Below are 25,350 nucleotides of genomic sequence, written 5' to 3'. Positions count from 1 at the left end.
CTTAGCCCTTTAAAAACATCTAAACATAATCATCCTTGTAATAGTTTTGAAATTCGCGTTGTATCGCGTGTCTTATAAACGTATTTGACTAAAACGCGACACGCGACAATGCGACAACGCGACATTTTGCGTGTCGCGTTTTGTTAAAATATTGAGTATAGTATGTATTATAATGTATTTGACTAAAACGCGACACGCGACAATGCAACAATGCGACAACGCGACATTTTGATGAAATGTCGCGTTGTCGCATTGTCGCGTGTCGCGCTTTGTTCAATTATAAATTATAATATGCATTATATCACCACAGGAGTTCGAATCACTGTTTGGACAATACAAATAAAAATCTAGACATTTGCAATCGTATATTGTTTTTTTTTATGTTATGATTAACCTATATTTCAAATTTGAACGAGATCGGTGAATAAATGAATTTTTAAGAAAATTCTAACGCTACACTCATTACATACAATACTCAAAGGGTGACACTCGCGATGCTCAAAACCTTATCGAAAACCGGACAGAACGACTATTTTAACGTGCGGTTCAATCAAAACTTACGTTTTTCACAAAACATTGTTTTGAGCTTGTAGGTTATTCTTTTAGCTTTCTGCTCATTGTTTTCAATTTGTCTACCCGCTTTTGATATTTGAACACTGACCCTCGCATTAGCACTACCCTCTGCTTTGAACAAATGTCTGGCCTCTCTTCGGTAAACATCGTCAGTTTCCGTAAATCTTTCCGTGTGCGAAAACGTTATTAATGCAGGTTCGAGACACGAAAATCGTTACAATAACAAAGAACCCATTTTCAACACCGACATATGCGTTGATATTTCCTGCCAGCTCGCTATTGTGTCAAAATCGTACACATAAAACATGGATCTGAACGACCACATTGATTGAATATAGTTAGCATCTTTATTTTAACATAGTTGATGACGTATAATCTGATGATTTGGTCCCATTTTCTCCTGTTGTATGCTGGAAATAAACTGAACACCCAATAATAGTAACTAGAAAATTGATGTTTACCACATTATGTAATCAATAATAAATAAATCTAATACATGTGTAACACATAACTGATTAATTCAACCATTTATTTTTGACAATGTATGTGAAGAAGAATATATTTATTATTTTTACTCATTTTGCATATATCATTTCAAAATAACATCCATTTCTATTCTTCCATTTTGCATGAGGTTGATCATGGTGATGGAATAGACATAATGATCTTCAGTGACCATGGCATTACAACATCTGCGTGATGCCTGTTATTTTCTGGATATGTAAAATCACATGACTATGATAAAAATAAAACTGAATGTACCCCATTACCCATCCCACTCCAGATACAGCTACAGTTGTTTTTATGTAATCGGAAACGGACACATTATCTTCACTTTTCCCACATCTTGTGTTAACCACACATATTCAAATCCAGGTCTAAACAGAATATCTTTAATATGAGTAGCCCATGTGGTACAGCCAGAGTCATCCATTAGGTAGCCTTGGCAGTCTGCATTCATCCTAATGCAGTAGCCTGCACCAATACTTAATAGCCCTTGTGGTGTTGACAAGTTGGAGAGTGGCTGTGCCACATTCTCTCCAAACCATACCATTGTTTTGAGAAACCATTTATACATTTTATACTGAACATCTTCAATAGTTCAATAAGAATGAGGTACCATATACCTCTGCACCATAACACACCATAGGAACAATCATAGCATCAAATATAGTTGCAAGCAACGATGTCGGCTCCTTGGCTTTAGTTCTATCTAGCCTATTGTGTCTGTCACATAACTGATGAAAGTAGTAATAGTTTTAGTTAATATGAATCATATCACTGCTAGTCGAATGCCTCCTCGACTGGAAGTACTGGAAGGTCTTTAAGTTTCGATAAATTCATCACCAAACCTTTTTTCTTAGATTAGAAAATATCACTTGGGTATCATGAATCTCAAAACAGAAGAACCCTTTGTTCAAAAATCTATCTTAATTACCTCTAACAATCATGAAGAAAATATGTACCAAACGGTGATACTTTTCACATGCACCGAAGAACAGAAACTGATCAGCTAACGTTTAAGATACATACGGCTAACTTTCATTGTGTTCTCTAGAGAACCGATGAAGGTAGCAACTAAAATGTGGAAAATATAATTTCACTTGTCCCTCCGTTGTCTTTGGAGATACATTACTGCAATCGTTAGTTATAATCCACACTAATAGCCCACTTGTACAAGTACATTTTGGTCGAAATCGGGTGTTTGAATTGTATTTGAGGGATAGAAATCGCCCCAAACGCAGCCAGAACACGTTTTTGACACGGGAGCGAATCGTTGAAATGCAGCCGGGGTCGCGGGGGTCATGTTCCTTTTAAGAAGTTCTTGAGAAGAAATAGTTCCCTCTTTAAAAGTTGGTATCTCAGTTGTTCTTTAGTCTACGGTCAAAACAATTAGTGTTCTGGAATCACTAACCGATCTTAGCCCTATGCCAATCGTAAACCCCTAAAATCCCAATCTTAGCGTGACGTTACGATCGGCGTACCGTTCCACTAACCAATCTTACCTAAGTCAATCGTAAAGTTAAGATTCAAAGTCTAAGTTGCTCATGACCAACTTAGGATAGCTAAAATCAATCGTAGAGAAACCAAAATGGTGGCTTTCCTATTCTATGTGAAAAATAAGAGCGAGCATTTCACCGTGAGCGTCCCCTAAAATCCCCCATGAAATGAATTTGTATATTTCTGTGATGTAAACAAACACTGCACTGAAGCCTTACAAATGTCAGGCCAGTCTGACCACTGTCGTCATGGGAACACAACCGAGCGAGTCGGTGTAACACATTTGTACAACAATATTGCAACGTCATGGTTAAGAATAACACAGCCGTAGAGTGAACAATGTTCTGAAACAAAAAGATACAAATATGTTTGATTTCACGTGCGCTTATTTGGTGGGGGATTCTAAATACAGGCCGCGTGTTATTCAAGACCACTGACAGATTCTACATACGTTATAGAGGATGCCTCCTCACGCCTTGTTTATTCTGATTGACAAGGTTCAGGCACATATTAAAAGCTCTGACACAATTTGACATTTTTAAAGTCCAGACTCAAAACCTGTTCTCAGTATATTACTTATAATCTCGGCTGTAAATACTCGTGTAAATTATCTGTACATAGCGCTTTGAGCATGCCCCAGGATGTGGAATAGGCGCACTCTAAATGTGCACTTATTATTATTATATTATGCCTGATACCCAGCGTTCACACGCACTTGCACCTGAAACCAAGGTGCTCACTACCCTAATATGTTGCTCTAGGTTCTTTCTCCACGTTTACACTTGGTTGGAAAAATACCCATGAAGGCCCGGGTTAGAATATCGAACTTCAATAACCCATGCTTGTCGTAAGAGGCCACTAACGGGATCGGGTGGTCAGGCTCGCTGACTTGGTTGACACATGTCATCGGTTCCCAATTGCGCAGATCGATGCTCATGCTGTTGATCACTGGATTGTCTGGTCCACACTCGATTATTTACATACCGCCGCCATATAGCTGGACTATTGCTGAGTGCGGCGTAAATCTAAACTCACTCACTCACTCAGTTTGAAAACTAGTAAACTACTTCCATCATTTGCCAGAATATGCAAAGGGAGATAACTCGTGCCTCGCATTCCTCTATCTCTCGCACGAAAGAGTCTCGATCTAAGCTTGGATCGGATCGTAAGATCGGGACCGGCTACGATCGGCCTAAGATCGGGTAGTGGAACGGGTGTAACTTTTAGCTGAGACGATTGTAACATTGGCGTAACTTGCCAAGATTGATCTTAGGTAAGATCGGTTAGTGGCACTTTTTGTGCAGAATTTGCACAATGGTACTGGACATCAGTTTAACAAATATAACTGCCAAACGGTACATTTTAGCGACTTGACCCGTCCAAGCAAAATTGTACGCATTTTGATTGCGCATCTGCTCAAGAACTTTGGCACTTATTAGACAAGTAGTTTTGCACATACTTGCTTTTGAAATTGAATTTTTAAAATTATTTTGAATTATCTGCCCTATGCTATTGGGCCTAGAGCATTGAGATTTTAATGGGGAATATCTACACCTCGATGGGCATCTAGGTGACCTTTCTCAAGCGATTCTGTCCACTGGTGCTCTTTGTAGGGCTGGTACAAAATACGGCGGAATAATAGATATTTATAATAATAATACAAACATTAAAGATTACAATAGGTCTCCTGCCTAGAGGCAAAGAGCCCTAAATATCTTAAATAAATCTGGAAATGGTATATTTCCAACTTTCTTTTGATATCTGTACAATGTCATAAAAGCCTTTTCAATCTCTACACCAAGAGTAGTTAGTGCTTTAGTCCAAATAAGGATAGGTCTTAACACAATACCCAGATTTTTAGATACAAACCATACCATTTCAATTTAAAACAAATATCAATAGTGAACTGGCTAACAAATTCAGAGCACTGTCATTCTCCAAACTTCAGTGTAAAATCACTGATTATGTGTTGAAATATGTTTGTATGCACAGCCCTAAAGTATCATAAAGTAACCCCAAAGACACCATTGTAGCATTTAATCAAACTTGTTAACTGCTGAATAATTGCTGATATCAAATTATATGATTATTAACATGTATCTGATCTATTCTAATATCACCAGGGTTATCATGCTCAAATAATCAATATATACTCTCCCCAAAAAGAAATGAATCGTGAAAATAGCAATTTCATGTAGCAATGAATGAAAACGTGATTCATTTTACAAAAGGTTTTGCTCTGTTTATGAGTCCTATGGTGTTTATGTTTTGAAACATCACAACAAAACGCACCATCCGTAAAATACCCGTATTTAACAGCATGATTTCGGCGTGTAGTGTCACAGAATACACAATTCACATGCAATGCACGTGAAAGTTGGGGATCAGATAGTCTCAATGATTGGTATAAAAGGTTGATCGTTGCCTGTCGATTATTCACTGTATTTGGAATATTGTTGACGAACGCAAAATGCCACGTCTAAGTGAAGCCAACCGTCATATCGCCATTGGTTTACTTGAAGCTGGCGTCTCAACGTGCAGTAAACCGACGCATGCATGTTCACCAAAGCACCATTTCACGGCTCTGGGAAAGATATCGCCGGCAGAATGCGGTAGCAGATGTCCCTCGTAGTGGGCGACCTCGAGCGACCACTGCGGCGCAGGATCGCTACTTCCGGGTACATCACCTGCGTCATCAAACAGCTACGGCGACCAGTACCGCTCCACAAATACCCGGATTGAGGAGGCTTTCTGCACAGACTGTCAGGAACAGGTTGAGAGAGGCTGATTTACGTGCCAGAAGACCTTATTTTGGCCCTGTGCTTCGACAACAAGATCGTCGACATCGAGTTCAATGGTGCACCATCGTTCAGGCCTGGAACCTACCGAATTGGCGTAGAATCTGGTTCAGTGATGAATCACGATTTCTATTGGAACGACGCGATGGAAGAATGCGGGTGTACAGACGTCGACGTGAACGTTTCGCCCACGCTTGCGTTCCCCAGGTGTACAGATTCGACCGACAAGATCACCGGACTTAAACCCGATCGAACATCTGTGGGATGCCCAGGACAGACGGTCGCGACGCCGTAACCCTCAGCCCCAGACACTTCAGCAACTCGCACAGGCACTGCAGGCAGAGTGGGCTGCTATTGGTCAACACGAGATTCTGAGACTGATTCTGATTCTGATTTCTGAGATGCCGAGGCGATGCCGTGCAGTTCTGGATGCCCACGGTGGTCACACGAGGTATTGACTTCAGCGCCATCACACGTCTCCATGTGACACTCAAACTGACTTTCCTCGAGTTGGTGCCAAAGACGGATAAGTCTGCATTCCCAGTGTGCAATTTCGCTATATTTCATTCACTCATAAAGCCTACAAGATGTTTCAAAATAAACATAAAAATACAGTTGAAATTCCTATGTGCGTTTCTTTTTGGGAGAGTATACATGTATACCAAATGTATACACTGATACTGGTGGCTTCAAGCCATAAAAACTACAGTACTCAGGACAAGTTTCAGTGGTAAAAAGCTCAAATAGCGGAATGTACATCTGTGTTAAATGTTAATCTTCAAATATATGTACGTTTAAGGCAATGTATGTATTTTATGGTAGTGTATTAGCATACTGATCATACTGTGTATTATTATATATTCATTATAGTAAAATAGTGGGTCAAATTCATTGTATTCAGCAGTATAATTGTGTGTGTTTTCTGTACAGACCATTTGATTCCCCATGTTTATTTTAATCATAAACATTTCTGAATAATATTGGTAAAACCTTTTAATGTTGTTTTACAAACCGATTCAGACAACATTCTTCGAAAAAAAGTGTGAACATGGATGGATCTGTTTAATTTTATTACAAATTATATGTACCAAAGTAACTCAAGATAAGGAATATATTTTTCTGTATTATGTTACTGAGAGCCGATAATTTTACAAGCACACCCACAGTTACAAAACAATGGTTTGAACTTTATCAATTATTTCCTCTTAATACATAAGAAAAGAATTAGATAATAAATGGCTTTTTCAGTGTGGAAGCGTTAGGGCAGCAGACCCTGGGAACCAGGCTGAGCCGTTTTCTGTTTCCGAGTCATTAAAATATCCACGGAAACTGTCGATGTTTATCGAAGAGAGGCAAAACAGTGATTCGAACCCCTGTGGTTATAATACATACTATAGTCAATATTTTAACAAAGCGCGACACGCGTTTTAGTCAAATACGTTATAATACATACCATACTCAATATTTTAACAAAGCGCGACACGCGATGCGCGACAATACGACATTTCATCAAAATGTCGCGTTGTCGCATTGTCGCGTGTCGCGTTTTAGTAATTTTTTAAGGCTGTTTTTACACATCTTACATAAGGCAACGCGCGACAACGCGACATATTTTGACCTTGAAAATTGTCGCTATGTCGCGTGTCGCCCTTTGGAGGAACGAAAAAATATATTATTCAAAACGCGACACGCGACATCACGACAATGCGACAAATGGGCGAAATGTCGCGTTGTCGCGATGTCGCGTGTCGCGTTTTGTTTAATTTTGCTTGTATTTGAGAGGGCGACAACTCAACAATGCGACGCGACAATGTCCCTTCCAGGATTCCATATATTTTGGATAATTAAAAAAACCTATGTAAGGATTTGCATCAGACATCATTCCTGATTTCCGGTATAAGACAGTATTCACTCACTACGCGGAAGAGCGTGAGCGTGTCGCGTTTTAGTCAAAAACATTATAATACATACTATACTCAATATTTTAACAAAACGCGACACGCAACGCGCAACAACGCGACATTTCATCAAAATGTCGCGTTGTCGCATTGTCGCGTGCCTCATTTTAGTCAAATACATTCTAATACATACTATACTAAATATTTTAACAAAGCGCGACACGCGACAATACGACAACGCGACATTTCATCAAAATGTCGCGTTGTCGCATTGTCGCGTGTCGCGTTTTATTAGTAACGGCGGATTTTATAAACTATAACAAGCATGATTACTTTTCGATATTTGGAGTGGAGTGGAGCGGAGTGGAGTGAAGTGGAGTGGAGCGGAGCGGAGTGGAGTGGAGTAGGGTGGAGTGGAGTGGAGCGGAGCGGAGTGAGTGAGTGGAGCGGGGAGTGGAGTGAGTGAGCGGAGTGAGTGAATGAGTGAGTGAGGGGAGCGTGGAGTGGAGTGAGTAGGAGGGTGGAGTGGTGGAGTGGAGCGGAATGGGTGAGTGAGAGAAGTGAGTCAGTGAGCGGAGGGGGGTGGAGCGGAGCGGAGTGGAGTGGAGTGGAGTGGAGTGAAGTGGAATGCGTGAGTGAGAGAAGTGAGTCAGTTAGCGGAGTGGAGCGGAGTGGAGTGGAATGAGTGAGAGTGAGTGGAGCGGAGTGGAGAGGAGCGGAATGAGTGAGTGAGTGAGTAGAGCGGAGCGAAGTGGTGTGGAGTAGAGTAGAGTCGAGTGGAGATGAGTGGAGTGGAGTGGGGTGGAGTGAGTGAGTGAGTGGGTGGAGCGGGGAGTTGAGTGGAGGGAGGGAGGGAGGGAGCGAGCGAGCGAGGGTTGATTTCTGGCACTCCAAGGGTACGCAACTCTGCCAAGCGATTTGACCGCTTTTAAAATCATAATCATAACATTCCATTTTCATGGCGTTTTCCCAAGAAGAATATCACGTTCAAAGTCGACCAAAACTGTATTTGAGGTGCTGGATGGTTAAGTGATATTACCATCTCATTCTACCTGGTATCTAGCCACTGCTGGCTGAACAAGTTCATCAGCGTCGGACAGGACTGTACCAAGAATCTGAGGAGCCACACTGTGGAACATAGTGACCCATTCGTGGACATCACTTGATGTTTCTGCCGATGTGGCCTGAATTTTAACAATATTTGAGTTTTTTCACAACCTGTGAGCTTGATATAGGTGAAATGTCCAAAGTGATGAGTATGTATGGTACTGGGTTTAGAACCTATATATGATCATAGTTTTCTGGTGTGACTAAGAGACTCAACTCTGCACAGCAAATTGCCCCGCCTTGAATGACAAAGCCACCGTGTGCCGTGATTACAATGAATAGTAGCGCTAATAATTTGTCTTGCAGCTAAAACACACTTGATTGGCCAAATACATTTCCAATATATACAATAATTTTCAAAGCAACAATGAAAGATTTCCATTAAGTTCAAGAAAAGTTCTTATAATATGTCGCATTGTCGCGTGTCGCGTTTTAGTGAATTTTTAAGCTTCTTTTTACACATCTTAGATAGGGCGACGCGCGACAACGCGACATATTTTGACCTTGAAAATTGTCGCTATGTCGCGTGTCGCCCTTTGGAGGAATCGAAAAATATTTTCAAAACGCGACGCGGGACATCACGACAATGCGACAAATGGGCGAAATGTCGCGTTGTCGCGATGTCGCGTGTCGCGTTTTGGTTTATTTTGTCTCACTTTACTTGTTCTTGACAACGCAACAATGCGACAACGCGACAATGTCCCTTCTAGGATTCCATTAAAATAAGATAATTTTTTATGTGTTTAAAGTAGCCAGCAAATTCGGAACGGTCGGTCGGGTAAAAAAAAGCCAAGGAATTTTTTTTTTTAATAAAGACAAAATTATCTGAATAATGTTCTTGATTCTCATTTAATGTCATTCTTATTACAATTTCTCGCGTTCTTGGGACTTGTGGCAGCGACTGATTAAAAGATAAACATTTAATATGACGAGGCAGTACGTTTTAGGTTCGAGTTGGAAGGAAAAAGAAAAGTCATGTTAAGTAGTATATCGCTATAAGAGCGGGTCAAAATATAACGCCACATCGTCAGAATTTCAATGACACAGTGAAGAAAACATATATACATTTCTCTGTATTATATACAAATCATTTATCTTATAGTAAATGTACTATAAATTAAAGTCAAATATTTAAAAAAATTATTCTCCTACATGCTTTAAGAACAATTCGTTGTAAAAGATATAAACAATAATTGAAGTAATCAAACTTAAATCCTTAGGGTGAAGGTGAAACACTAGACGTAATGAACTGCTAGGAAATGGTACCTTAGGTACATGTTGTAACTCCCGATTATATTTCTGATTTCACTCCCTTTGTGTTTCTACTTAAAGTATTTAGTTGGGTTACTTCCACTTATAAGTTATCAATTGCAGAAGTATGTCAAATCATGTATTGCCAACTGCCGGTAACACATGGAACAATTCATAGACTTGACTACAGGATCCACATGGTCTTCCAAACCAATTAGTCATAACATCGATGATTGTAGACGGCATTTCGACCTGCCATGGACGGCTGAATATGTCAAATCAACTCTCACTCGCCTTAGACTAGGATGCAGTGATTTGAATTCTCATAAGTGCGACAGACACACCTCTGAAGACCCTTATTGTTCCGCTGAAGACCACCCGTGAAGGTCCGGGTTAGAATTGATCTTCAGCAACCCATGCTTGTCGTAATAGGCGACTAACGGGATCGGGTGGTCAGGCTCGCTGACTTGGTTGACACATGTCATCGGTTCCCGATTGCGCAGGTCGATGCTCATGCTGCTGATCACTCGATTGTCTGGTCCAGACTCGATTATTTGCAGATCGCCGCCATATAGCATGAATATTGCTGAGTGCGGCGTAAAACTAAACTCACTCACTCACTCCCCTGAAGACCATTCTCGTTCCTTCTTGTCTTGATTGTTTCTCATTATGGCCAAAAGCAGCACCATTAAATGAAATTCCAAACTTTTATTTCATGGGAGGTAACCTCAACTCTGGAAATCCTTAGAAACCGCAGGATTCTCATTTGTTATTGTGTGCATTGCTGGAGAGGTGTTTAAACATGTAGCAAGACATGTTTACCTATGCAGGCGGCGTGTAGGTTTACGGAAATACATATGTTTAAACCAAACGTTAGCAAAGCATCACAAGTATTATGATAGAAAATAACCACGTTAATGCAAAAAGATTAATTTGAATCTGCAAATTTCTATCACAATACGGGCTCAGGACCACCAGCAACCTGTAAAAGACCATAGGACTTCTAGCATAATATTGTAGCTCCATGGAACACCATATGTGTTTGTTCACTTTATAGTCCACATATTTCATGGTATTTGATGTGGCATTTCTCTTCGTGTTTCGAACATTGTTGGTACTCTGACAATAAAATAAAATATTTAAATACTGTAAACCATCGGTCGAATAAAATGTTTCTATTGGACTGTTACGAATAATGAAACAGGTTTAAGAGACTTTTAGTTGAGAGTCATTTGGACAGTGTCAGCAATGGTTTGATGAGCATCCAGTAGAAACAAATAATGGCTACAAAGTTAAGATTCAGGAAAATACAATTAAACATATTGAGGCAACACATTAAAGGGAGTTTGGGCTCTATAAAGGAGACTAGATTTTCAAAGTTACAGATATCTCCAACTTGATTCAAAGAGCGATATTATCTGGGGGACGAGTGACTGAGTAAGTTTGGTTTCACGCCGCTTTTAGCAATATTCCGGTGGGGGACACCAGAAATGGGCTGCACACATTGCACTCATGTGGGAATTCGAACCCGGGTCTTCGGCGTACAATATAAATGTAAATATAAAGATAGTGCTGATCACAAACATTTTACGCAAACTCATAACCCCACAACACATCTGACAGTTGGTCCGTGGCGCACACAGTGGGGCCATACAGATCCGTAGGGTTTCAGTCCTGTTTTTAACACTTCCATGGAGGGTCGTTTCATCTCTATGGACCAATGCGTCAATCGTATTGATTCTGCTAATCATACATTTGTGCGTACATGTATATACATTAACAATGGGGCGTCTGTCAATCGATTCTACAAACTGGTAGAAGTACGCGTTCAGTGGCAGTTTCGTTGCACAGTCTGATTAGCAGACAATAGAACAGGTAAAACAGTTCCAACATGTTGACAACAAAAACTTTCTGGTCGTCACAGATCAAGAGTACACGATCGATTGTGCTGTAAGCTGTAGTATGAGTTACGGGTCAGACCAGTAATCGACGAAACAAATGTAAAGAGATAGTGCAACTGAAACACACACACACACACACACACACACACACACACACACACACACACACACACACACACACACACACACACACACACACACACACACACACACACACACACACACACACAATACCGAGAACACACACACACACACACACACACACACACCGAGAAATAAGGAATGCTTATAGATTCGCCAAACGCAGAAGAACCGCCCGGAAAGGATATAGTTGTTATGATAATCATAATACGGTACTGAGAATATGTGTCACTCAGTACAGATAGTCCAAACACCCGTTTTTAAATTAACGTAACACAGATATCACATGAAACGTTTATGTGGAAACAACAACAGGACGGCACATGCAAACTTCATTAAATACCTATCATCATCCTCGATAATCTCCAGGGTATACCTTACGATCACTCTCCATTATACCCTAGATGCATCCACGGCTTGGTCCGATAAATATATTTCCTCCCTTTGCTGGCTCCGCATTCTCACAGTAGCCAATCAGCTACGCCGCCGTTACACCCCAGCTTGCCAATGTCAACAAAGATAGCAGTCGCAGTCGCGAAGGTTTGTTCGTAAGTGCCACTCAGATTGTTTTGGAAATCATACAGACATATTGACAGATTTGAAACTTTAAAACATATATGACAAGGACTTCTTCTACCTCTTTCAGAATACCTCTGCATCAATTGTGTTGCCAAGTATAAACGGTTAGATAATTTAAGAAGCGAAAGTGAGTTGTGATTGGTTCGCTCAACTTCCCAGCGTAGACACCTGATTGGATAAAAAGCCAGCAAAGGGAGGTAATAAAATCATAAAAGCCGTGGATCCATCCAGAATATAGTGGAGAGTGATCGTAACGTATACCCTGGAGATTATCGAGGATGACCTATCATGCGAATGCGTCCAATTATAAAAGATGTTTGAAATTTGATTTTGAAATTTGATTTGATAGTGCATGAGGTTTGTGAAATTGAAGATGTTCGTCACAAAGGTTCGTGGAAAAACTGACAAGTTGTAGTTTGATGGTTTTAAACTTAACTTCAATCAGGTTTCCTTTACACCAGCCCATGCTGTATATACAAGAAGGAAAATTCCGCCATAATGAAACCATACCTCGAAAATCCTTTACTAAGGCCTCAGGAGACATGGGCATGTGTACTCATGTGAAGTCCCAATTGTGATGACATTCAGCTGCCAGAACAATGTACAGATTTGACCAGACGCTCCAGACACATCTCTGGAGACCCTGTTCCGCGGGTCTATGTACGAGGATACTACTCCTTGTTTCTCAATATGACCAAAACACACCACGAAAATGGCATGTCTTCTCATGTGAAGTCCCAATTGTGATGTCATGATCATTCAGCGAACAAAAAGTCATAAACATAGATTTATACTTAAAATACCCCAACATCTGACTCTGTTTCAGTAGAGTTTCAATAAAACCCAAGCCTACTATTCATGATCAACAGCTGTCACTGTCAAACTTCCTGTGGAATACAGGCCAATGTATACAGTGAAGGATCCAAGAATCCAGGCCACAACATTACTGATTACGGGATCCGTGTGCACAGTTCCAAAGGCCAAACACAGAGGATCCGCCTACGTTCAGGTTAATCAGAACTCCCTGCTGAACTATCAGGGTAAGTCACTCAACCTGATACAGGGACAGCCGGAAGTGAAGGCCGTCACCATAACAGACTTGCTAAGTGCACTTCAAGCCATCAGCGGCAGGAACTGAAACTCTGGACCAAGGGTTGTCAATGATATTCGAAACAAACATATGTAATCAAGGTGGGCACATATTGGATCTTACTCAGATATTCATGAAAATGGACAAGCAGACACGGGCGAAACATGCTCTATCAAAAGCGGAAATAACAGATAAAAGGCCAAGTCAATATCCAAAAATGGCAAGCCCAATCGGATGCAAATTAGACAGGCAGGTGGCTCCACAAACGTTGGCCCAAATTCCACAAAGTTGACGAAACAGGAAAGAACCCAAACACATAGTTTTCTTCATTTCAGTGTTGATAATAACGTCTACAATTCAAGAGCCATATTTACGGATGCAATGTTCATAAAACGTAGGTTGGGTCCCCCAGTTGCAGTTTTTTAAAAGTTCTTCATGGTTTTCAACTCCCATATTTTCAAACCGTACAGTACAATTGTGCTAGGTATAGCATATAATATTAAAAGCAATAAAAAATATAGATATGGCTTGAACATGTTTAAAGAACACCACCAAGTATTTTTTTGCTAGTGAGATAGTATTCCTCACATGAAACTTGAGTCTTCATAATAAGACGCATTGATATTTATAAATGGTAACATATTTCATGTTTAGAAAATATTCCTTCATTTTAAGTACAACAATTCTGGTATTGTTCCCCTGGACAGTTATATAATGATACGTTTTGATGTCTATAAGCAGTGTTAGCAAATTAGGCAAGTGCGTTTGTTCAAAATTGCCTCTTTGCAACCAGCAGAAAATGGGTACCCGGTGAGATAAGTCATGTCACAAATAACCGTCTAGCGTCTCAAAGGCAGCTTGGGTTATCCGCGGTAATAATTATCAGATTCTGATAACAGCGTCCAGTGTGCAACTAGTCAGATGGATACTAGGATCTATATAAGTGAATTATTATTAATATGATGGGCAAAAGGTACAATAGTATTGGCGAGTAATGGGAGTACAGGGAGAAACAGTAGTTGTACTATGTCAGGGTGTAGCTGTATATCAGGTATATATGACGATTCAACGTATTGCTATTTCATTAATAGAAGTTGAAAATAGTCAGGGTGTAAGCACACACCCTTATCTTGGTCCAGGTAGGCAGTTGAATTCGTCTGATAGGCAGTTATTGATGGAAACAGTTTCACTTCAAGCCATCAGCGGCAGGAACTGAAACTCTGGACCAAGTGTTGTCATTGATTTTCTAAACAAACATATGTAATCAAGGTGGGCACATATTGGATCTCACTCAGATATTCATGAAAATGGACATCAGACACGGGCGAAACATGCTCTAGCAAAAGCAGAAATAAAGCTTCAGATAAAAGACAAGTCAATGTCCAAAAATGTCAGTTATTTATGGAAACAGTTGGAGGGTAATGAACTTTTTAATAAACTATAATTTGGACAGATCAAATGCTTATTTCTATTGCACCCTATTTACTCTGCTTCCATGTCTGGTAGTGTTCATATAAACATATCTATTATTCATAAAATCAGCCTGACGAATCTTCTCGCATGATACGGCCCAAAATACTTATTGTTGAGTATGGATCGATGCAGTTTACTGAAAGTACTTAAAGGGGTATCTCTGTAGTTATTTTCTATCTTTGTGTTGCCCTTTTCAGACAATGTTACAATCAAGTTGTTATTTCAACCACCAGGAGCAACAGGCAAGGAATCAAATAATGTGCATTATCAATTCAAAATTTCCTGTTATCCAGAGACGTAATGTGGCAACAATTTAGATTCCACCATGATCCCAGTTGTCTAACATCATGTAACTGGGCCAGTATTGGCATCGTTCTGGTCTGTACCGTTGGTACTGGCACAATGTACGACAGTATAGAGCCAGTACTGGACCAATGCCTGTTTTCCGTAAGAGGCCTGTTACAGGCAAAAAAGTACAGAACCACAAATGGGTGGTTACCGTAAATACTGCACCGCAATACTGTACTGGCAAAGTACTGGCCCAGTACAGGCAGTGCACTTCCTGTCTGGTGAATTGTGGAAGATTATCTCAGGACCAAGAGAGGTGGCCAAAAGGTTGAGTGTGATATGTTCTACATTTCTGAATGTAAATTGACTTAAAGTGTCACTAAAAAGTAACGGTATATCGCTTACAGAGACTTCTTTTTCAACTAAGGTTAAGTGTTGAGCTAAATATTTAACAATAACATGCAGCATGAATTTCGCTGGGAAAAGAGCATTTTGAAACATTGCATGTATGTGTTTTAAACATATTTTATTCAAAAAAGAAATGGATTGGGCACGAGTTATCCAACTTAGGAACGCCCTCTCCCAGAAGTTACATATTTCATATTTAAAGTATAAAAACATTGATAAGGGGATTTGTTGAGTGAATTTACAAGATCTTTAAAGATGATGTGTATAGCAAATACAAGGATAAACTACAAAAATCGGCTCATCCAGAAGGGCCAGGAACTCTGAATCAACGAAAGAAGGATGCATCATTTTTTCATCTTGTTTCCTGAAATAAACTTATATGGATAAACTTGTGTTTCTGATGTGTTTTTTCTGGAGTTTGTTTTGGTATCTGCTTGCTTTAATAGTAGAAACTATTTTAAACTTAACCGGGACAGTGCCGGCCAAACTGTAAAGGGCCAATTTGCAACCATTACGGCTGTGTATTGGGCCATACTACTTTGCTTGTATTGCCCCATTTCAACGCCAAGGTGCAAAATAGTACACGCCTTAAATGAGCTTGAATTTCTGAATTTACTGGGGCAGTATATTGGTCAAGTTACGCGATGTTAGCTGGGTTAATGGCCTTTGTTTTCTCATGGATTCGGCTTTGTATGGTTGGTGATGTTAAACTCTTTTTGAAACAATTTCGTCAGCGATCTTTAAATATGTTATATGGCATTCCACTCTAGAAAATAGTTCAAGGTATCACGTGTATAGAACTTTTCAAACAGAATACGTGTCGATGTTAACATCAGAATCCCTTTACGTACATTTATTCGATTGTTAGATCTTATGATTATTGAAGGAAGACAAAATGTCCATTGAAAGATCGTAGGACTTGTGGCCATTATATTCATTCAGCTATTGAAAATGAAATTCATTTTACTTTTGTATGTCCATTTTATTGTGATCTACGAAACAAGTATATACCAAAAGGATATCAGTCAAATTATCCTGTATCTGTTTTTATTTCTCTTCTCTCTTCAAAAGACGAAGCTGTTATATTAATACTAGCTTTATATGTTAAAAATGCAATTTCCCTAAGAAACAAATTGTTAAAGATTAGTGTATATCCGAAACATGTAAAACCCACTTATATGTGACTCCTTTGTATATGGGCCGGAGGCCTTACATGCAATAACTATTTGATTGGATTTTACCTGACATCATGACGTTCCTCTGCAAGGTGCTATAGAGAGATATGATATATCAAAACCACTTTCACTGCTTTCAGTTTGCTACCACCTACAGAAAGGACCCAAGATAAAGTCATTCTTACCTCCAACGAAGACTCTGATTCCATGTAAGACCGCGATCTAAGACTCGATACACCTTTTGGTTTATGTGGAATACCTGTTCTGTAAGGTGATTATAAAGTGGAGTATACTCTCCAAAGATCGATCGTTACGAAAGGTGCTGCTCCGTTTAAGCTGGCGTTGTACGTCAGCTACAAGAATAAGATTTAACGTGTAAATCCCATGTTAATTGTGGCCCCAGGCGACACTGCTACATCCTCTGACAATTGCTCTTGAAAACAATTGTATGGTTTTAGTACACCATATTTCAACTAATGTTTCTGCAAGTGTCTTACTTAACATATATAAGGATACATTTTTAGCTCACAGTTCTGCAGAAGAAAATCAGCATTTTTTAAGCTGCTTTCAAAAATAAGTATTTGGATTAATTCGTGGGTCATCTCAACACTTCCCCTGCCTTGGACCAATCAGTATCAAGCACATGTTGCTTCTGTCTAAGTAAACTTAGACTCAGTATTATTCGTTACACTGCTATACTGGGTCTAACAAAACCAACACTGATCTCCCAACAAATGAAAATTACATAAAACACATATATTTGCCCTGCAGTATATACGCTTTGGGGTTTCTGGTGACATGGTTATCATTAGCTAATATTTCAGCAAGCTGACATGCTTGAATACTGACAAAACGCTATTTTCAGCGACTGTTTACTCACTGCTGTGGCGTGCCTCACTAGGAACCGATCGTACGGAAAATAGCATTCGGAATCGTTCGGTACAAATTTTTGGAGGTAAAAGTTCAAAAGGTATGTGCGAACGTCAACTTTCGCGATTTGGTAAGCTGTGTTCCGATTGGTCAATTGAAAAGGTTATCTGACGCGACCTTCCACAAGGTTTTGTTAGACTCAGTATAGCAGTGTAACGAATAATACTGAGCCTAAGTTTACTTAGACTGACGTTGCTTGAATGTGTTGATTTTTCACAAACCAAACGTTTTAATGTTGACATTTCAGAACTGTTTTAAGTTTTGTATATTTAAAAGAAATACAACTCCATGAAACAAATGGAGATTTTTTCTCAAGAGTCCGTGTGTTTTACCCTTGAGTCTGACATTTGAATGAAATTTAGTGATTTTCAAAATCACCTTCACTGTGTTAAATGTGCTGTAAAACAAAAGACATTTCTAGCCGCGAATAGTAGCAACATTACAGATGCGGACAATAACAAGAATGTGCAAGGTAAGGTGCTGACAAGAATGTGCAAGGTTGGGTGCTGACAAGAATGTGCAAGGTAGGGTGCTGAGAAGAATGTGCAAGGTAGGGTGCTGACAAGAATGTTCAAGATAGGGTGCTGACAAGAATGTGCAAGGTAGGGTGCTGACAAGAATGTGCACGTTTGGGTGCTGACAGACAAGAATGTGCAAGGTAGGGTGCTGACAAGAATGTGCAAGGTAGGGTGCTGATAAGAATGTGCACGGTTGGGTACTGAAAGACATGAATGTGAAAAGTAGGGTGCTGACAAGAATGTGCAATGGTAGGGTGCTGACAATAGTGTACAAGGTAGGGTGCTGACGAGAATGTGCAAGGTAGGGTGCTGACAAGAATGTGCAAGGTAGGGTGCTGACAAGAATGTGCACGGTTGGGTGCTGACAGACAAGAATGTGCAAGGTAGGGTGCTGACAAGAATGTGCAAGGTAGGGTGCTGACAAGAATGTGCAAGGTAGGGTGCTGACAAGAATGTGCACGGTTGGGTGCCGACAGACATGAATGTTCAAGGTAGGGTGCTGACAAGAATGTGCAAGGTAGGGTGCTGATACGAATGTGCACGGTTTGGTACTGACAGACATGAATGTGCAAAGTAGGGTGCTGACAAGAATGTGCAATGGTAGGGTGCTGACAATAGTGTACAAGGTAGTGTGGTGACAAGAATGTGCAAGGTAGGGTGTTGACAAGAATGTGCAAGGTTGGGAGCTGACAAGCATGGCAAACCGAAACATGAGTCTCATTAACCTATTCAGACAATGACCTACTTTACAGCCGATCCGAATTTTCTCGTGTGAAAGTGAAAATAGTCATCACAAACAACTATGGTTACACTGAATTCGAATTCCTTGTTTCATAAGAAAATGGTATTTACAAGTGAATTTCAATTTTAAACTTTAATAACGAGGTGTAGGCAGCATGACCTTAACTAAGACGTCACAGACTGCCCCTGTTTGATGTGGTCGTAAAATGATTCACAATGCATCTGGCTCGCTGGTTACACCTGTTATGTGTTTTTTGCGCTTATTCAGTGTAGTTCTGTAACGCACAATGTGATTGATATAATATTATTCCGTACCAGACCGCCAAACTTTTCCAGCGGCAGAGCCTCGTTTTAAGATTTCCAGGTTTCTGTTTGTCAGAGCTCGTTGTATGACAGAGCACGCTGCACGACGTGTTTGCAAGGATTATAAGGAGCGAAGTTTTGCAATATACAAGTGCTTAGATGTATCAAATAATACTGATTAATGTTTATGTATCCAGTTAAATGAATTGGTCTCAAAATTCTGGACTGGTTATTGTACTAAGTTGCGCAATAGGACGGAACCCAGTCAACAGGAAACGAGACTGTTGTGTAATTAATGTTTTGACTTGTACATAAACTTGGCAAATCTTGGATGCGAACCTACCGTCAGGGTTCTTAACCGCGATTTGCGACCTCTTGGACTACTGCGCCACCATTAACCTATGTCAAATACTAACACAACATAAATCTAAAGAGAATTTTCAAGGTGGAAGATGGAAAACCGCGATGGATGAGTGGGTTAGATTGCTGACTTTGTATATTGGTAAAGTGCGTGACTCAGAGAGTGTGGGTTCGAATCCCGGACTCAACAAAAAAGTACTAGAATCTGTACTTTACTGAGAAAGTGTAATCCTAAATATAACATGTTACATTTGACAACTTTAAAACTAGCATTGTGCATTCAGAACTATCAACATAATTGGATTGTCGCATTAGTGATGCATAAATGAATTCCTTTTTGTCTCCTGAATGACATGCGTCGATAGCATAACAAATGTATCGCGGAATTGTTTCAGTTTAAAGCCCGGTCACCTGTACATGTAACTACGCTTAATTGAATTTGAAACCGGTCGCGCAGAAGACTAGCAGATGTGCATATTGACGCAGCATAGGTTAAGTTAATTGTTTCCATTGGTTTTTCGATTTCAGATCAGAAACACCGATAATAAGCTTTAAATAAATAATGGAGCTCTATGTGGTTGCACATTGTTATTGTTACATCAATATACGGTTCTTGCATATGTGGCAGGTATGCTTCCTTAATCAGCATGGGGTGCTCACCTGGGGTAAAGTAATCAAGACTGGGAAAGTTTAGTTCAAACCGTTTGTCACGTCATGACCGTTGCAATAAACTAGATAGATATCGTGTTTTAGCACAAAATTTACTGTCACTCATACACATATGTACCTTGAATATTGTTGTTATCGCAAATGTGATTTAATAACCTATATTATACGTTTAACTAGTATTCAAAAATAGTATGGCCGTGAGGTAGCCCAGTGGTTAAAGCGTCCGCTCGTCACGCCGAAGACCCAGGTTCGATTTTCCATTTGGATACAATGTGTGAAGCTCATTTCTGGTGTTCCCCGCCGTGATATTGCTGCAATATTGCTGTAAGAGCGGCGTAAAACCATACTCACTCACGCACTCAAAAATAGTATATTTCAGTCACTGTTATCTTCCGCCATGATGCGATCGTGAGATCAGATATTTTCAGTCATGGATTTGATACCTTTGAGTGACCATTTTTCAAATTTTCAAAGCATTTTTTCAAATTCATGGCAAAATGAAAAATTTGAACCGATTCTCCCGTTTGATGCATGATCACATTCAACATTCAACGTATTGTCTGTTCTGAAAATCCGTGTAACTTAGTATAAACTGCATTTCTCTTCCCACAGAGGTTACTTGTCATATCTTCCTACGAACCTCTGTTCTATACGGCCATTTTCCCGGTTCTCGTAAAATCCCCTAGCGGCAAAAATCGCAACACGAATCCAATCAGAACACATGTTACATCGAATTAGATCCAACTTGACTAATACAAGTAAATGTGGGGCCACACATCTTCCTCCTCTGCCGGGGACTTGTGTTGATGTGACACACAAGACATTTAATGGCTAGCTTGTCCGTTGTCAACGAGGGCGATGGAGACGCCATTGAGCCGCCATTACATGACTGAGTTCTGTCTAGAAGAAACGTTTGCGTATCGCGCAGAGGAAGAGGTTCCAGTTTTCCCGAAACAAACGGAAATTACCGAGGCCTTGCGAATGATCAGTTTTGAAACAACATCGCTGATTGCACAACTAAATGTGATTGCAACCAATCACGAATCCCCAACACTCGTACCATGAAAGGGCCGTATTAGAGGTTCGTAGGAAGATATGACAAGTAACTTCTATGGGAAGAGAATGTATGAACATTCAAAACAGAACTCAACAAAACTGACGTGCAAAGCAAGAACCCAGAAAAGTGAACTTATTCACGAAAGTTTCGTGCACGTGCACACATGACACACGTGACAAATATTAGGTATAAAAGCACGTGAAAATGTTTATGGACATGTACATTTTACGATTACGTTTGCGACCATGCCGAGATTACCGAAAGAGGAGAGAGAAAGGGCCATCGGCCATGGCGCTACCTACAATCACGTCGCCAGGATCTTCGGTTGTAGCCGACTGACAACAACCAGGCTGATGACCCGTTACAGACAGACAGGCAGGACACAGGACAGGCCGAGGAGAGGCAGACCTCGGGTCACGACCCCAGCTGAAGACCGGTACTTGCGAACCCTGCATTTGCGCAACCGATTCCTCACTGTGACGTGATCAGCATCAACTGCGCTGGGTCATCGTATAAGCCGAAGGATGGTGTCCAGGAGACTTCGTCAGCATTGTATCCGAGTCTACAGACCCTACCGTGGTGTAGCGCTGAGGCGCTTCCATCGACGTCGACGTGTGAGATTGGCACATATCATTCAAGGTTGGCAGCGCAGACAATGGGACAGAGTCTTATTTACTGATGACAGCAGATACCTCCTCAACAGACCTGACGGCATGACACGAGTGCATCGACGCAGAGGAGAGCGGACGGCCCGTTGCTGCGTGCAGGAGGTTGAGCCGTTTGGCGGTGATGGCGTTATGGTGTGGGGAAGGATATGTGGTGACAGAAAGACGGATCGGGTTGTTGTCGATGGGAATTTGAATGGGCAGCGTGATATCGACCAAGTCCTTCGGCTGCTAGTTGTTCTACCCTTCCTTCAACAGAATCCAAGAACCGTATTTCAACAGGACAACGCTCCATGTCACACAGGTGGACGTGTTCAAGGCTTTCTCAACGCCAGCAACGTTGTTGTCCTGCCATGGCCATCACGCTCTCCGGACCTTTCACTCATTGAGCATTTGTGGGACCATCTTGGGAGACAGATTCGTGCCAGACAGGTCGCCCCGTGAACAGACAAACCCTCATCCAGGCTTTGCGGGAGGAGTGGAACAGGATACCTCCTCACGTGATCAGACGTCTGACCTCATCTGTTCGACGTCGTGTTAGAGGCTGCATCGATGCCTGTGGTGACCACACTCGATATTGACTCACAGGAGTGTCCCTGTGTCACTGACATTGACGTATCTCATCATACTGGAGTGATCGAATACAGGACATATGAATATTATGTGTTTTTTTCAATTATCTCAAACAATTAGTGGCCTCGATTAATGAATTTCCATGCTCCTCACCTATTTCTCTTCAAATTACAACATTGATTTTCTGTTTATCTTTTGTCATCTATCATTAATTAGCCTCAATAATATGGTATCGTTTCTTTTGCCCCTGAGTGTATATGCTATCCCCCAAAAAGAAACGCATAGGCGTTTGTATTTTTAAAAATCTATTAATTACCTATTGTGTTCAAACAATCGTCAAAATATGCAACAAAAGTGTTGGTAACATGATTGTACGTGCAGAACACAAAGTTTAGCCTTTCAATTTAATTTAAAGTAAAAGTTAGTTTAATATTTTAAAATTGTCAACGTATCTGTTGCAAGTTCAAACCCCGGCTGCTGCTTAAACTTTTACAAATTTATAACATAATTCACATCCTGGCAATCTGATCACATGATCAGAGGCACATGGACTCAGTCAGACAGAAGGCCTCCATGTTGACAGCATGTTGAGTTATGGCAGAACACAGATGTGAGGTATTTCTTGAATTTATGTTGCTTCTATGTCCAAACGAGTTAAGAGAAAACATGTTTGATTCAATTAATTTCTTCTTTAGAAAATATGGATTTTGAATATTTGTACACTTTATTAGGTTCAGGTTTGGATTGTATACTGAACAAGTATTTTGTTTCTCCTTTGTAGTTCCTATGAACCTCTCGTCAACTGTTTTGTACACAACGATCGAACGTATGTACTTAATGCAACGCTACAACAACGATAAACATAACGAAAACGGAAATAAACTTTGGTGAGAGTGTATCAGACTAATGTGTTTCTTGCCACAACAATGATTTTACACAATTGCACAAGTGAAAAATCGACTTTACCTGAAAATGTTGATTTTGATGAGATTTCTTACAAGGATTAAAAAGGCATTGCCACAACGCAACAGGAATCACATTCCCCTTGAAATTGTGCAGCAAACAGCATGCACTGTCTAGCTATAAAAATCCAGATTACTTTCGGAAACGGCATTCGTTTTGAAGGAGTTTCAAGGACAAATCACTACCCCACGTCTTGACGCTGCGACACGGAACATCGCCATTGCAAGAATGCACGCTGGAGATTACCAATCTTCTGTTGCCAGGCGTCTGAATGTTAGTGTGAGCGCGATGTCACGGCTTGCAGCTCGTTACAACCAAACAGGTATAACATGTAACCGTCCTCGTACAGGCAGGCCTCGAGTCACCACTGCAGCCCGAGATCGGTACATCCGGGTACTACTTTTGCGTGATCGCACTGCCACGGGTGAGAGCACAGCAGCCAGGGTGCTTGGACTTCGGAGGATATCCGGTCAAACTGTACGGGACAGGTTGAGAAAGATTGGACTAAGAACCAGGAGACCCGACGTCGGAACCGTGCTACGTCGTCAACATCGCGCTCAACGTCTCCGTTATCTACAGTTGTCCTCTTGGTTGTATAGACATTTCCATCTTCTAAACTGATGTAAAACTTCATGTACTAATGTCTATTTGTGGACGAGTTATACATGTTTGAAAGTAGAACATTGTCGCAACAGTTCTAATGGGTTATGCGTTTCTTTTTTTGAATAGTATATTACATAAATAATCGAGTGTGGACCAGACAATCCAGTGAACTACATCATGGGCATTGATCTAAGCAATTGGAATATGAAATATGTGTAAACCAAATCAGCGAGCCTGACCACCCTATCGCCTCTTACGACCAGTATTTTTTGCTGAAGACCAATTCTAACCCAGATCCTCACAGGTGACCAGCAAAGGACACTGCCGCACAGGCTAGTAGAAACATTGTTGTAAAGTTCTAAAATGTCACCTATTATTCGATCACTCGAGGACACAGTTTTGAGCATCTCCAGATATTTCTCAAACAGTGAAGCTTGAGTAAGGTAACAGCTGACATTGGCTTCATGATGTCTTCAGTACCCTGTAGACACCCCAATGAGACATAAAATAAAACCGATTCGTTAACACAACCATTGATTAATGCTACCAAATATAAAAATGATGGTCTTTGCTCTTTTTGACTGTTTCTGACAGTGAAACAGCTGACACGGTATTCATTGTCTTCGTGGACCCTGTGACTACACCATAAAGCTATAAAATACAAGGGATTCGTTTTTCACAAACCGTTTCTTATTGGGTGAGGAAAGGCTACAAGTTGGTACGCTTCTTAATTCTTTTTTGTTCTCTGGGAACTTGTCTTAAATAAGAAACGCATGGTAATTGTCTTCATTATATAAAGTTTCATTTTTTTCTTACATTTAACTGAACATTTAGAGACGCGATTTATTAATTCAAAATTATATTACATCAAGCTTTAACATAAGAGATCCATTTCAGATTAATTGCTTACACACTGATTTTTCTCAATAATATATTATGCACCTCATGAATTGGGGCGGTGGGGTAGCCTAGTGGTTAAAGTATTCACTTGTCAGGCCGAAGGCCCAGTTTCGATGCCCCTCATGGATACAATGTGTGAAGCCCATTTCTGGTGTCCCCTGCCGTGATATTGCAAAAGATGAGTGAGTGAGTGAGTTTAGTTTCACGCGGCACTCAGCAATATTCCAGCTATAATAATATAGCCTATATGGCGGCGGTCTGTAAATAATCAAATCTGATCCAGACAATCCAGTGATCAACAGCATGAGCATCCATATTGCAAAAAGACAGCGTAAATCCCGCCTGAATCACTCACTCACTAACATTTCTTTACTTCCATAATATA

General features: G+C 40.5%; 1 long non-coding RNA gene across 1 annotated transcript; it reads right to left on the bottom strand.

The window, feature by feature from the left end:
* Nucleotides 1–12,025: 12,025 nt before the first annotated feature.
* On the bottom strand, nucleotides 12,026–24,362 carry LOC124255893. Its single transcript, XR_006892782.1, has 3 exons — nucleotides 24,346–24,362; nucleotides 13,117–13,118; nucleotides 12,026–12,108 (listed from the first exon to the last, which is right to left on the bottom strand). It is a non-coding gene; the product is annotated as an uncharacterized LOC124255893 (long non-coding RNA).
* Between the last annotated feature and the right edge of the window lie 988 nt (nucleotides 24,363–25,350).

Source organism: Haliotis rubra, unplaced genomic scaffold (genome assembly GCF_003918875.1).
Source record: "Haliotis rubra isolate DU_JTF1 unplaced genomic scaffold, ASM391887v1 Scf610, whole genome shotgun sequence".
In the NCBI taxonomy this organism is placed as follows: Eukaryota; Metazoa; Mollusca; class Gastropoda; order Lepetellida; family Haliotidae; genus Haliotis; species Haliotis rubra.
The sequence above is the reverse complement of the archived record's forward strand: the minus strand, read 5'-3'. Positions and strand labels throughout refer to the sequence as shown.